Raw genomic sequence first — 12,709 nt, forward strand, 5'->3', positions numbered from 1 at the left:
CCAGGGACTCAGGCAGGGGTGACTCAGCCCTCTACAGATGACACAGCAGAGCAGCTGACTGTGACGATGACAGGAACAGCTATTATTTATTGAATAATTAGCAAGTTTTTTACTAGCTTTTTCATATAATTTCAACAACTTGTTACAGGTGAGAAAACAAGCTCACACCGCTGCCAGGAGCTCAGTCCATCAAAAATCACTGAAACGAGGCAGACACTGCCCCAGAAATCTCTAACTAAGAAATGCAAATCCTCTGCTTGCTCTCAAGGCTCACTCGGCAGACCTCCAAGTGGGGCTGCCCTGGAGCTCCTTGTCCCCCCCTGCAGTGTGCGGGGACTTCTGCTGGGGAGCTGAGAGCAGCTGAATGTGCCATGCCAGGCACACCAGCACCGCCAGCCACGACAGCCCCACCAGCCTGCACCCTCTTCTTGTTTCCTCCCACCACAAGGATCGGGCTGATGGAGGAGCATTTAGCTCATCCCCGTGATGCCATCTCAAGGGTTTAAAGACAAGATGCTCAGAGAGCTTGGCGTCAGTGAGTGTGGTCTCACAACTGTCATTGCCCACATGAATGTGGTCAGTTGACAGAGGACCCCTTCAGCTGCCTATGGAGCTGGCTTCTTTCTTCGTTTGCTTCCTGAGGCTCTGCGCTTGCATCTGGCTTGGGATCTCAGGCACAGAAGGAGGACTGAATGCCCTATTGTTACTCCTCCCACCTCTTTGCAGGGGACCCAAGAACCCACCTGATGTCAGTTCCTTCCCCCAAAGGACCTTTGGATGTTACCCCATACCTTTAACCCTTTCCCCGCCACACCCCTCACTCTCCCCACTTCCTGGGACTCTACCGTCAGTGAGCCAGCCGTTTTGCTCTACACATAAGATCTTGGTGGGGAGGGGCCAAGTCTCCCATGTGCTTAGACCCTAGCCCGTCCCCACTGTCATTACCGCAATGATGAGTACAGGACACCAATCATTATGGTGGTTGCCTCTTTTTCCCCATACGTTTGCAACACCTTATTTGATCCTCACCCAAACCTTGTCAGTCAGGTGGTATTGTTATTCCCATTCCACAGATGATGAAATGTGGGGCCCGAGTCACACGCCTGGAATGTGGCAGAACTGGGTCCTAAACCACAGTGCCCTCAGCAAGGGATTGGTGCTCCTGCCCAGGAGTTCTCCGAGTGAGTCTCTTGACAGATCACACTATTTGAGAGCACAGTGTCCAAAGTACTTTAGCAGTTGTGTTAAAAAGGAGCAAGATTTTGTACTTTCTCCCAAAGTATTTAATTAACTTTACACCCATAACTGGTTGAAGGTTTCAGTAAGACTTGCAGAGTAGGTGTTTTTTCCTGTTTTGCCCAGGGAGCAACGGAGAAGATCACCATTCTCTAGGGTCCCATCTGGGTCCCTGGACAGGGGAGGGAGATGGAGAGCCCAGCTAGGGATGGCCCAGACCCCTTTGTGCCCCCAGTGGAGTATTCAGAGCCAAGGGGCAAATGTAAAAGACATGAGTCACAGAGTTCAGTGGCAGGTGCATATGTCCAAACAGGCAAGGTGAGACGGATGACCCAAAGTGTCAAGCCAAGCACATCGGAAATCATGGGGCATCAAAGCAAAACTATACGTAAATAGGCAGACATATAGACAGACAGGAATTCCTGGAGTCAGAAGCCACGGGTTTGGGAGTTAGGCTCCCGGTGGGTAAGATTCAGTGTTCTCAAGGTCCAGGCCAGCGTGACTGTCCACGCTGCTACCCAGGGTCTTGGTGTGTAGTATGGAGCAGCAGAACCAGCAGCTTCATGACAGAGAGCAACACGCAGAGCCACATAGAAAGTACAAAGCAAATTATGAGTCTACAGGGGCCTGGCAAACAGCAATACCCAGATGTGGATTTGGCAAACCAAATTGAGCAAGCAGATTCTGAGAGAGCGGATCCCTAGCAAGTGGTAGAGAAGCAGAGATTACCCTGGGGTAATCACAGGTGCCCAGCTCCTGCTGTGTGGGGGGTGAGGCTGTGTTAGCCAGGCTTCGGGACCAGCAGGGCAGACAAGTAGTTTCCATCGCTGACTCCAAGGGGACACTAAGCTCACACCGCAAACAAGTGCTGGCACCAACAAAAGAGCTTTGGGCTCTCAACAGTCAAGCAGGTCACTTTCTCTTCCAGACCTCATGCTTCAGGAAGCCAGGTGGTTGTGAAGAAAGCAATTAGAATGTTAATGTTCTGCTCTCCAATGCTCCTGCTACAGTCTGAATGTTGGTGTCCCCTCAAACTGTATATGTGGGAACCTAACCCCCAGTGGAAATAGATTAAGAGGTGGGGCCTTTGGAAGGTGAATAGGTCATGAGGGGATTAGTGTCCTTAGAAAAGAAGCTAAAGAGTGGATGTTTACCTCTTCCACTCTGTGAGGATGCAGCAAGAAGGTACTATCTTTGAAGCAGAGAGCAGCCCACACCAGACACAAAATCTGCTGACACCTTGATCTTGGACTTCCCAGCCCCGAGAACTGTGAGCAATAAGTTTGCATTGTTTATAAATTACCCAGTCTATGGAATTTTGTTATAGTTGCAAAACGGACTGAGACAACTCCATAGTGAGCATTATTACTCTTCCCTCCTGATGCCTTCGTATTACACGTTGCCCTATAGACAAGGAGGGCTTTGCACAGCTTGTAGAATTTCCAGCTGGAAACGCACCCAGGGAGAATGGTATGGTCAACCCCATATCTCTGAATAGGCTGAGCCCCTCTCCTGAAGCTTTTTTGCACAACCTGAGGTATGTGCAAAAAAATGATTGAAAGCAGGATCAAGCTTTTTATTATTTTTTCTAATAATTTTTATTCTTTATTAAATAAATGACATTACAGATAAATGAATAGAACTCTAAGTAAAAGAAAGAGTTGACCCACACTATCAATACTCCAAGTTGAACTTTCATTAGTTTGAGTTTGTTTTCTACTCATCTCATTGGCATGTATCATTTTTACATGGCTGAAATCATAGTGTATTATCATGTATTCTTTTTATCACTCAAAATTAAGTCACGAGCACTTTCTTACATGGTGATAGTACCTTCCTATTCATTATTGGCTCTACGTAGGTCACAATGGGTTATACCACATACCTCACCCGATCACTTCTCTACCTGTGTACTTGGAGCTATTTGCAGTTTTTCCCTGCTGGACCTAACATCATGATGAACACATCAGTGCATTATTCAGATCGCTACTCTGGATCAGAGGCCAGAAGCCTTGGAGGCAATGGAGGGTGAGGTGCCAGCAAGTTTTCAGGCAACTCTTTCCATGACACAATATGCAACAGAGAGGGGCCATTTCTGGCCTGGTGGGGAGAGGGATGGGGGTGGGGGGGGAAGGAAGACTCTGTGTCCGTTCTATACCCGGCTGAAGGCAGTGGTCCTCATCATTTGCAGAGAGTCTTGAACAGGCAGATGTGAAGGTGTCTTTTTGAGGAAAGGTCCTGGTCTCGGTGTGGAAACCACAGTGGCCAGGGGTCAGGGAGATAGGGGGGCAGCAGCAGAGCTTGCCAAGCCCGCGGAAATGGCCCAGATGCAGCGTCTCCATGCGGGGGGTGAGGGGCAGAAGCGGGGACCACCCTGTGGTGGGTTACAGGCTGAGGACAACCGCGAACAGGCTGGAGCAGGACAGGGAGGCTTGGTCCTTCACACGTGGGAGACGCTGGTGGGAAGCACTAGAAGTGATCGGGGCTCTGAGCGGGGGCTTCAGGTCCCACAGCTGCATGAGTGGCCAGTGAGTCTGTGCCCCACAGCATCAGTGTCAAAGGTTCTCATCATAGCCACAGGCCAGCAGGTGGCAAGAATCAGGCGTGTGACATTTTTTCTCTTGGATTATTTTCCTAGGGTAGCTTCCTAGAAGCAGGATTACTGGGTTAAAGGGCACAAATGCTTTTTCCCTGTGGAATTCCCAGAGCAGTTCCCAGGCCCAGCTACTATATTCTTCCTTTCTTCCCTGCCCCAGTCCCAGGGACTTAACTTCTGCTTTCTCTTTAGCGCCGCAACCGCCCTCCACCCCATAGGGATGCTCTCCATCCAAGACCCGCCACCTGGTTCCCTTTCCCACCACCCCTGGGGACAAACTCATGGGTCTACTTTATTTGGAGTGTCACTATAAGGACACAACAAGGGAATAACTGAGATATTTAAAACAAGGAAAAAGGTACAAAAACTTAGAGGTCTTACTAAGTTTTGAGAGTCATAAACCTCCTCTTATAATCCCTGATTCTTTCTTGAGATAAGTACAGTACTAGATCTCCGTCTAAGACATCAGCCACTCTCACCCTGGGGTCCACGCTGAAGACTGAAAGAGTCCAGGACAGCCATGGTCTGGCTGGGAAAACAAAACCACGCCAGTTATTTTTACGGAGAGAATGTGATATAAGGAATGGGTTAATCAGATATTGGAGGACTGGAAGACAGAAGAGAAACACCAGGTAACACAGAAATAATAGCAGCAGGAAGCAGCTCCCAAGCTGGGGCTGGGGACAGGAAACCTGGAGAAGGTTTCCACAGAGCTGGGACCCAGACCTCGGAGGAGGGTTGAATTATGTCTCCCCAAGTTCGTATGCTGAAATTTTAACCTCCAGTACCTCTGAAAGTGACCTTATTTGGAAATAGGGTCTTTGCGGAGGTAATTGAATTAGAATGAAGTCACTAGGGTGGACCCTGAGCCAATAGGACAGTGTCCTCAAAGAAGGGGGATATTTGGACACAGAGACAGATACACATGGAGGAAAGATGATGTGAAGACACTCAGGGAGGTGACACTGTGTGACTGGAGTGAGGCATCTATGAGCCAAGGGGTGCCAAAGATTGACGATCACCAATAGAACCTAGGACAGAAGGATTCTCCTCCAGAGCAGCAGAGAGAGCATGAACCTACTGACACCCTGATTGATCTTGGACTTCCAGCCTCCGGAACTGTGAGACAATAAGTTTCTGTTAAGACACCTGGTTTTCAGTGCTTTGTTATGGCAGCCAAGAGGTACGGCCCAGCTGGTGTTGGTATCTCTGAGGGGACACCATGAGGCTGGTGCTGGGAGTGTGGAAACAACTGGAAGCTGGAACCAACTGCTCCTGGAATCGCCTGCCAGTGGTGGGATGAAATATTACCATTTGCATGATGTTGACAGAGACCCCTTCTCTCTCTTCCAGCCTTCTAGTCTCCCTCTCGTTTGCTCCTTGGCCAATGCCCACATAACAAGGAGTCAGCTGTCAGGGTGGAAACGTGGTGTGCGGAACCCCAGCATCACAGAGCCAGCAACGGCAGGCAGACCGGGATCTGAGGGACAAGAGATTGATAACCAGCATAGGGCACGTGAACTTGGACGGAGGAAAAAAATCTTTATTTTTATTAACCTCTCTCTGAGATCTAGCATTTTCTTCCTTTTTAAATATAGACCAAAAATAAGGAAATAAAATCAGAGTTGTATTAGCAGTACCTGTGACTCTGTCACTAATGTTTTCATAGCACATTAGAGTCGCTGCAGATATTTCAAATTACCATTTATGCTCATCATCACCACTTGAAAACTGTAGTAGGTGTTAGACGTGCTGCTAGATCCAACAATGTACTGTGTTGGTAGAGAAGCAAATTTATTACTAACATGATTCTGTGTTTTAATGTTTTGGTGACTTTGTTTAGCTGTGGTTTTCTTTTGTACTTTTATTTTTATTGTGGTTTATGCATTGAAAAATCTTTGGAAAGGATTTCCAGACTTCACCTGACTGACAAAGGGGCTACCTCCACAGGGTTGTTGTGAACTGACCAACATAGAGCACTGAATACAGGGTCTGACATGCCTTTAGTTTATCCATAATTCTCTAGGTGCCCTGGGAAATAAAGCCACGGTTTCTTGTATAGAAATGTGGTATTTAAATTGTGCTCCCTGGACCCTCAGGAGTTCCAGTGAAGTGTATTCACGGCGGCCGTGGCAGATGAGAAGTTTGGTGAACAGGCAGCACTTTACCTGCTACTCCACTGAAGACAGGAACCTTCGCTTTTACGTAATGTATATATTGAGTTTGCAAATGAGATTGCATTTGAAGAAAACACCCCAAGCAAGGCTCTATGGAGTTTGCAAACCACAGCTCTTGGAACGTGCCGTCTCCATGGAGACCCAGGAAATGTACCCCACAGGGCAGGCAGTCACTGCCCACTGAAATGTGACTGGGTTTTGTGTTAGTCAGAGTCACAGAAGGGAGCAAGGGTGCCACTGAAGTGGGTTACTAGAAAACAGTGTCATAAAGGGACTACTGGAGCAAGGACGGTTCAAGAACTCAAGGAGGGACAGTGTGGAGGCCTGGGCCATCGCCACCCACAGGCCCGAAGAAGGACAGGGAAGGAGTGTCTGGAATCCAGAGAGGATGGATTTATGGAGAGGGTGCCTGACAGCACTGAAGCCTTTGGAGAGGGATGCAGCCAGTCTGTGGGCACCGTTAGGAAGGAGCCAGCAGAATGGGTACTCTGACCACACTCTCTTCTCGCTCTTCAATCCCCTATAAGTACTGTCCAGTGGCCCAACGCCATGCAGAAGCCAGAAGGCAAGAAGCCTATAGATGTAGCCCCAGTGGTGGGCTGCTAAATAAGTACTTAACACCAAACTCTGAGGCACGCGTGTGTGCGCGTGCACACTTATCTGCAGCGTCCGCCAATCGCCACGGTCAATATTCCCACCATGGTCATCAGACATGGAGTTATAACAAGATGCACACAATCAGCTCTGGCTGGCTCCAGCACACCACTGAAATAGGCCACAGGGCAGAGAAGGATGGAGAGGGGTCTGGAAGGGCAAACAAAATGTCCATGCTGCAGGCCAACAGTTCTGACGTCTGGACCAAGGGCATGTGTTCTTCCATCTCTACCATCAACATAACTGCCATTTCCAAGGCTAATGCAGAATGGTTAAGTAGAATAAGGATTTAGCAGTTCAGTATTACAGAAGAGAGAGGGAGAGAGAGACAGTGTGAATTGCATTCTAGGCTAAGGCTGGAAACGTTCCTCACAGACACGTGTTGCCAGGAAAGACCAGTGCCAGCACGAGGATGGTGAGAGTGGTAAATTGCACTTTTCCAGCTTCAATGAGTTTCATCTGATAGTCAGCAGTATCCTACGGCCAGCTACAGTTGGATCCTGTATGGACGGAAACAGTGACACAATAGACATGGGTGTCCCAGGGTGGGGCTCATCTGGCACGGAGCTCCAGGTCTTAGAGGTCATAATGCCTTCCTGTTACCTGCTGGCGGCCGTGGCCACAGAGCCATTAAACCAACTGTTCGTGACCCTGCGTGGACCCATCTTGGCTGTGCCATTGTTGAAGAAACTGGGATTCTGTGATGCTTAGGGCAAGCTCTTTGGGTCCTAGTGCTTTTCTTCTGTATATAGAAGGCACAATTCAATTCTTTGGGTAACAAACAGTGTGAATCAGAGCTCGGCAGCCACTTCTGCCCCCCAGATCTACACCAGTGGTACCCCCTGCCATCCCCTTACTCCATGCCAGAGTCTCAAGCTCTCCCTCCAAGACTGTAGAGAAACCATTCTGTAAGTTCCTCTTTTTCTTGTACTGCAGCCTCTTGATCCTAAGGTCAAGGCGCATCCCCTTACTCCATGCCAGAGTCTCAAGCTCTCCCTCCAAGACTGTAGAGAAACCATTCTATAAGTTCCTCTTTTTCTTGTACTGCAGCCTCTTGATGCTAAGGTCAAGGCAACTCTACTGCCTGCCACTTCTGTCTGAGCATGTCACAGGGCAACTTTTCTGTGACCCCTACATTTCCCAGAGAAACCCTTTCAAAAGAACTTTGGACTTGTGCCTTTCCCTGTACAGAACACAGAGCTATCCATGGAACTTGAGTAATGAATCAGATCCTTGAAGCAGAATGTTCACGTGCCCGACATCCCATCATCTCTCCTCAATGCCTAGGAGTTGATTTTTAAAAATGTTTTCTCGGGTGCTGGCCCGGTGGTGCACTGGAGAGTGTGCCGCTTGGGAGTGCGGCGGTGCTCCCGCCGAGGGTTCGGATCCCATGTTGAGACCAGTTCCCGCTCACTGGCTGAGCGCGGCGCGGGCGCAACACCAAGGGTTGCGATCCCGTTGCTGGTCCCTGGTACGGGCGTGACACCGAGGGTTGCGATCCTGTTACCGGTCAGTAAAAAAGACAAAAAGGAAAAAAAAACAAAATTATGGACTCTGTTAAGTTGCTATTCATGTATAAAAGCAACAAAGAAACAGTCTCAGCTATTTAAGGACTTAGAAAGCATATCCTCTCTGTATCTTTCTTCAGACAGTACATAAAGGGTGCTTACAGAAACCAAGACACACAAATAAAGCACATAACTAAAGCTAACTTGCGCTGTAATAGGATGGGTGGTGAGCAATAAAATCTATTATATTTGTAACAAAGCCTAAATAATCATTGGAAATATGATTACAAAATAGAATACAATTGTCAAAAAATAATTAATTACAATCTGGGATGCAATTTCGGATTTTACCAACAGAGATAGATAGGGGTGAACACAGATGAAGGAAAAGCATTTCAAGTTTTTCACCTTACTTAAGAGGGAATCAATAGATACTGTTACATTCCCGTCATTGGTGATAATGGAAATATGGGCCAAGTCTATTTTTTAATGTAAAAAGTAGGCACTAGTATAATTTTAAAAATGTCTTTTATATTAGTTAGGGTTGACTAATGTAAGAAAATAATCTAAGTGATTCATTTTCAGAAATGACTTATCTGAGGGTGTTTTAACTGATTCAGGCCCAGCCCATTCCCAGAGCATCTCTGAACAGACAGAGCTCTCCTTGAGATGGTAATTAGTTACTAGTCCCCATTGTTTCCTTCATTCCCTCGTGTTTCTCTTTCATAGGGCTTAAGTGGGCCTTTTTCACGGGCTTGTCCTGAGCCCCCAGACAAAGGAATTCCTTGCAAGGGAGTAATAAATTTTAGCCATCCTTCAGGAAGATTGTGCATCCCGTATTACTCAGCCAATGAGGAAGTGGGAGGAGGGATTCATATACTAAGGAATAGATTGCCTGCTACAGCCCTTTTCTGCGTGCCTGTCCCATTCACAGACATGCAGACTTGAAAGGCCATTATTAAAGTCTCACTTTGCTGTACCTCATGTCTACGTGTCCATCCTTTGGCATTGGACCGGTGAGGGCATTTCTCAGAACTAACTGCTTTAAAAGAGAAAAAAAGTCCCACAATCTTAGTGGCTTATCACAGTAAAATTGATTTCTGGCTCAAGGCATAGTTCCATGGGGGCGGCGGGGAGGGAAGGAGGAAGAGTCTCTGTCACAAGGCTCCACCTAGATACCAGGAAATTGAGAAGTGTCACTCAGCTGCATGCCCAAGAGGCAGAGGAGGACATGGATTTCGAGGAGCACCAAGCCCTGTATTTCCTTCGTCCTGCACAGAGAAGGCACACCCCTTTCAGTACCAATATCATATTAGTCACGCTTCAGTCAGGAAAACACAAACCAGTCTAGTATTTCAAGTAGGGAATTGAGGGAGACCTGAGTACACCACCCCCAGATATGAAGGATTATTGAGCTGAAGGCAGTTGAGAAGAAGCTCTCTGCCCCTCCCTCTATTTGCCTAAAAGCAGGACATAGATTTACAAAAGCAAGAAGATACCCTGCTCCACCGCCCCCCAACCCCCGACTTCTACCAGGGAGGACAAAGGTTAACCACTGAAGACAACTTTGGACGCTTATCAGCCTGGAGGTCGTAGGAGAGGAATCTACATTAACAAGCTTCATTAACGAACATTCATTATCTTTCAGTTATTTGCCTCCCTCCAAGTTCCAGGACTTGTCACTTCTCCAAGACCCTAGAGACTCAAAGTCCTTTTCCTTTGTCTTGCCACTTCTCTAGAAATGTACTGTTGCTTTGTTGAAATGCTATAGAAGCTACAATTCAAAGCCACCTTTTTGAAAACTGCTCATTCCCTGGGTGTCTCCTGTGTATACGTGAAATATACATGTTATAAACTTCTGTTTGTTTTTTTCTTATTAATCTGTCTTTTGTGACAGGGGTCTGCTCCAACTAAGAACCTGTGGAGCTTATTCTTCCCCTACAAAATGCAATACAGAGATACAAATATACAGGAATACAGAATGCAGTGCAGGTGCTCACAGAATCGTTGGAAGGTCTAAGGAAGCAGAGGTCAGGGCAAACAGTAACTGGCTTTTGGGAAATGATATGTAAAAATTGCAGGAAGCTTCCAGTAACAATCTCAGCTGTCTGAAGCACCCAGGCAGGCAACATGCAAGCCGTCAAGGTGAAGTTGCTGCAGCCCACGAGTCAGGAAGCCGCCTCTGCCCACATCTGCTGCTGCTGGAGGAACAGGAGGCTTCTCCCTCTTGGACACCGTCTTGATCTCACACAGGAACTTCTCACTGGCAGAATCTAAACAGGAGCCCTGATGACAAGGGGTTCTGAGAAATAACCGCCAGAAGGGGGCAAAGTTGATGACAAGCTGATGGCAGACCTTCTAGATCACTTGGGGAGGGGGAAATCATAGAAAACACAATACATGTGATTCTCGCTGTTTGTGGGTCGTTACACTCTATAATGTCACCTCAAACACTGAACTAGCAAATGCCGAGCCATTGCTCCTGCAGGACAGAGTTAGATGGCTGTGAGCCTCGGGTCACAACATTTCCATCAGCTGATCAATACGTAACCTTCTTTTATGTGTTTTTCTGTTTGAAGACACCTTTTTTAATATATTGCTGATTCATTAACAGTGCACTCACGGTCAACAACACTATCACTTGTGCCTGAATGAAGCTTATCTAACACACATATTTTCTTAGTAAGGTGCCTCTCAGCCCTCCTGCACTTAGGAACACTAGACAACACTTCAGTACTGTCCTTGGGGACCATTTTAAATAGTGAAAACAAAAGGCACAAAAATGCAAAAAACATGACACTAAATCGGCCACAAAAAGGGCCCTTGTTTACAGCGAGAGGTGAGACAAGGAGGGTTGCTGCCTTGCTCAATCTCAGGGGGAAACAGGAGCATCAGGAGACAAATTCTTCACTGCTCTGTGCATGTCTATGTACGCCTATGAAAGTAATAGTCGCACATAGCTCAGTTGGTTAGAGGACAGCCTTGTAACACCAAGGTCAAGGGTTCAGATCCCCATATATGTCAGCTGTCAAAAAAAAAAAAGAAAGAAAAAAGTTCCATGAGTATCGATTAATTTTGAGGTTAAAAATAAATTTTAGTTAGTAGATGAATTTGCAAGTACAGAATCCACAAATAATGACTATCAACTGTACATAAAATGAAAGACAGAAAGTAAAGGAAATAAAGCCCTAAAATGAAAACCAAAATTAAAATACACACTTAAAACACTCAGCATATGCTTGGATTTTATTTGGTGGGGAAAAAGTACTCAGAGTATTCAAAGGCAAATGCAAATTATTTAAGTAGCATTAATCACCTATCAAATTATCAGAACAGATCAGAATGTTGGTAAGCATGTAAATAGCTATTAACTTGCTTGAGAGAAATTTCATGGTAAATATCAAAAGCCTTAAACATGTTGAAATTCGACCTAGCATTGCAAATCTAGCATTAGCCTAATAGGCCTAGATGTATACTGATGTTTAATTATAAGAATATTTATCTTGCTAAAACATATAATAGAAAAAGAGAAAGTATATATAGCTTAAAAATCCACATAAAAAATTAGAAAATAATATATAGAATTTGATTCCTTTTTTATAAGTAAAAAGGAAAAATGAAAAACCCGTATGATTACTTAAATAATTATGAAAAAAAAGACCTAATTTCTTTAAAGGTAAACTTAACAAAATCTGAGCAAATTAGGATAGAAAATAGTATATTTAAAGAATTAAATATTCTTTTTTTTTTCTTTTCCTTTTTGTCTTTTTTACTGACCAGTAACGGGATCTCAACCCTAGGTGTCACGCCCGTACTGGGGACCAGCAACAGGATCGCAACCCTCGGTGTTGCGCCCGCACCGCACCCAGCCAGTAAGCGGGAACCGGTCTCCACATGGGATCCGAACCCTCGGCAGGAGCGCCGCCACACTCCCAAGCGGCGCACTCTCCACCAGGCCGGCCCTAAAGAATTAAATATTCTATTGCAATATCATCTTTTAATAAGAAACTGACTATGTTGAAGTTGGAAAAGAAAAAGATAATACTATTATGTCAGTTCTCACCAATGAAATCAGATAAAAGAAAAAAGAACTAAACATATTATTCAAAGAGGGAGATAAATATTATAGCTTACATATGATGTATCTTTTTACCCAGTTGAATCACTAAAAATCTTTTCGAAATAATCGGAAAGCTAAGTTAGATTTCTGATAAATACAACAAGCACATGAAAAGATGGTCAACATCACTAGTCATTAAGGAAATGCAAACTAAAACCACCATGATATACTAAGGCATACCCACTAGAATAGCTAAAATTTAAAAGTCTGACCACACTTAGCATTGACAAAGAATAGGTAAGAACTGGAACTCTCCTTTACTACTGGTGGGAACGTAAAATGATACAATTTCGATAAATGGTTGATCAGTTTGCTAACATGTTAAACACATATCTTCCATATGACCCAGACATTCCATTTGTAGGCACTTACCCAAAAGAAAGATATCATATGTCCACACGAAGACTTGCACATTAAT

Source organism: Galeopterus variegatus, unplaced genomic scaffold (genome assembly GCF_000696425.1).
Source record: "Galeopterus variegatus unplaced genomic scaffold, G_variegatus-3.0.2 Scaffold1211, whole genome shotgun sequence".
In the NCBI taxonomy this organism is placed as follows: Eukaryota; Metazoa; Chordata; class Mammalia; order Dermoptera; family Cynocephalidae; genus Galeopterus; species Galeopterus variegatus.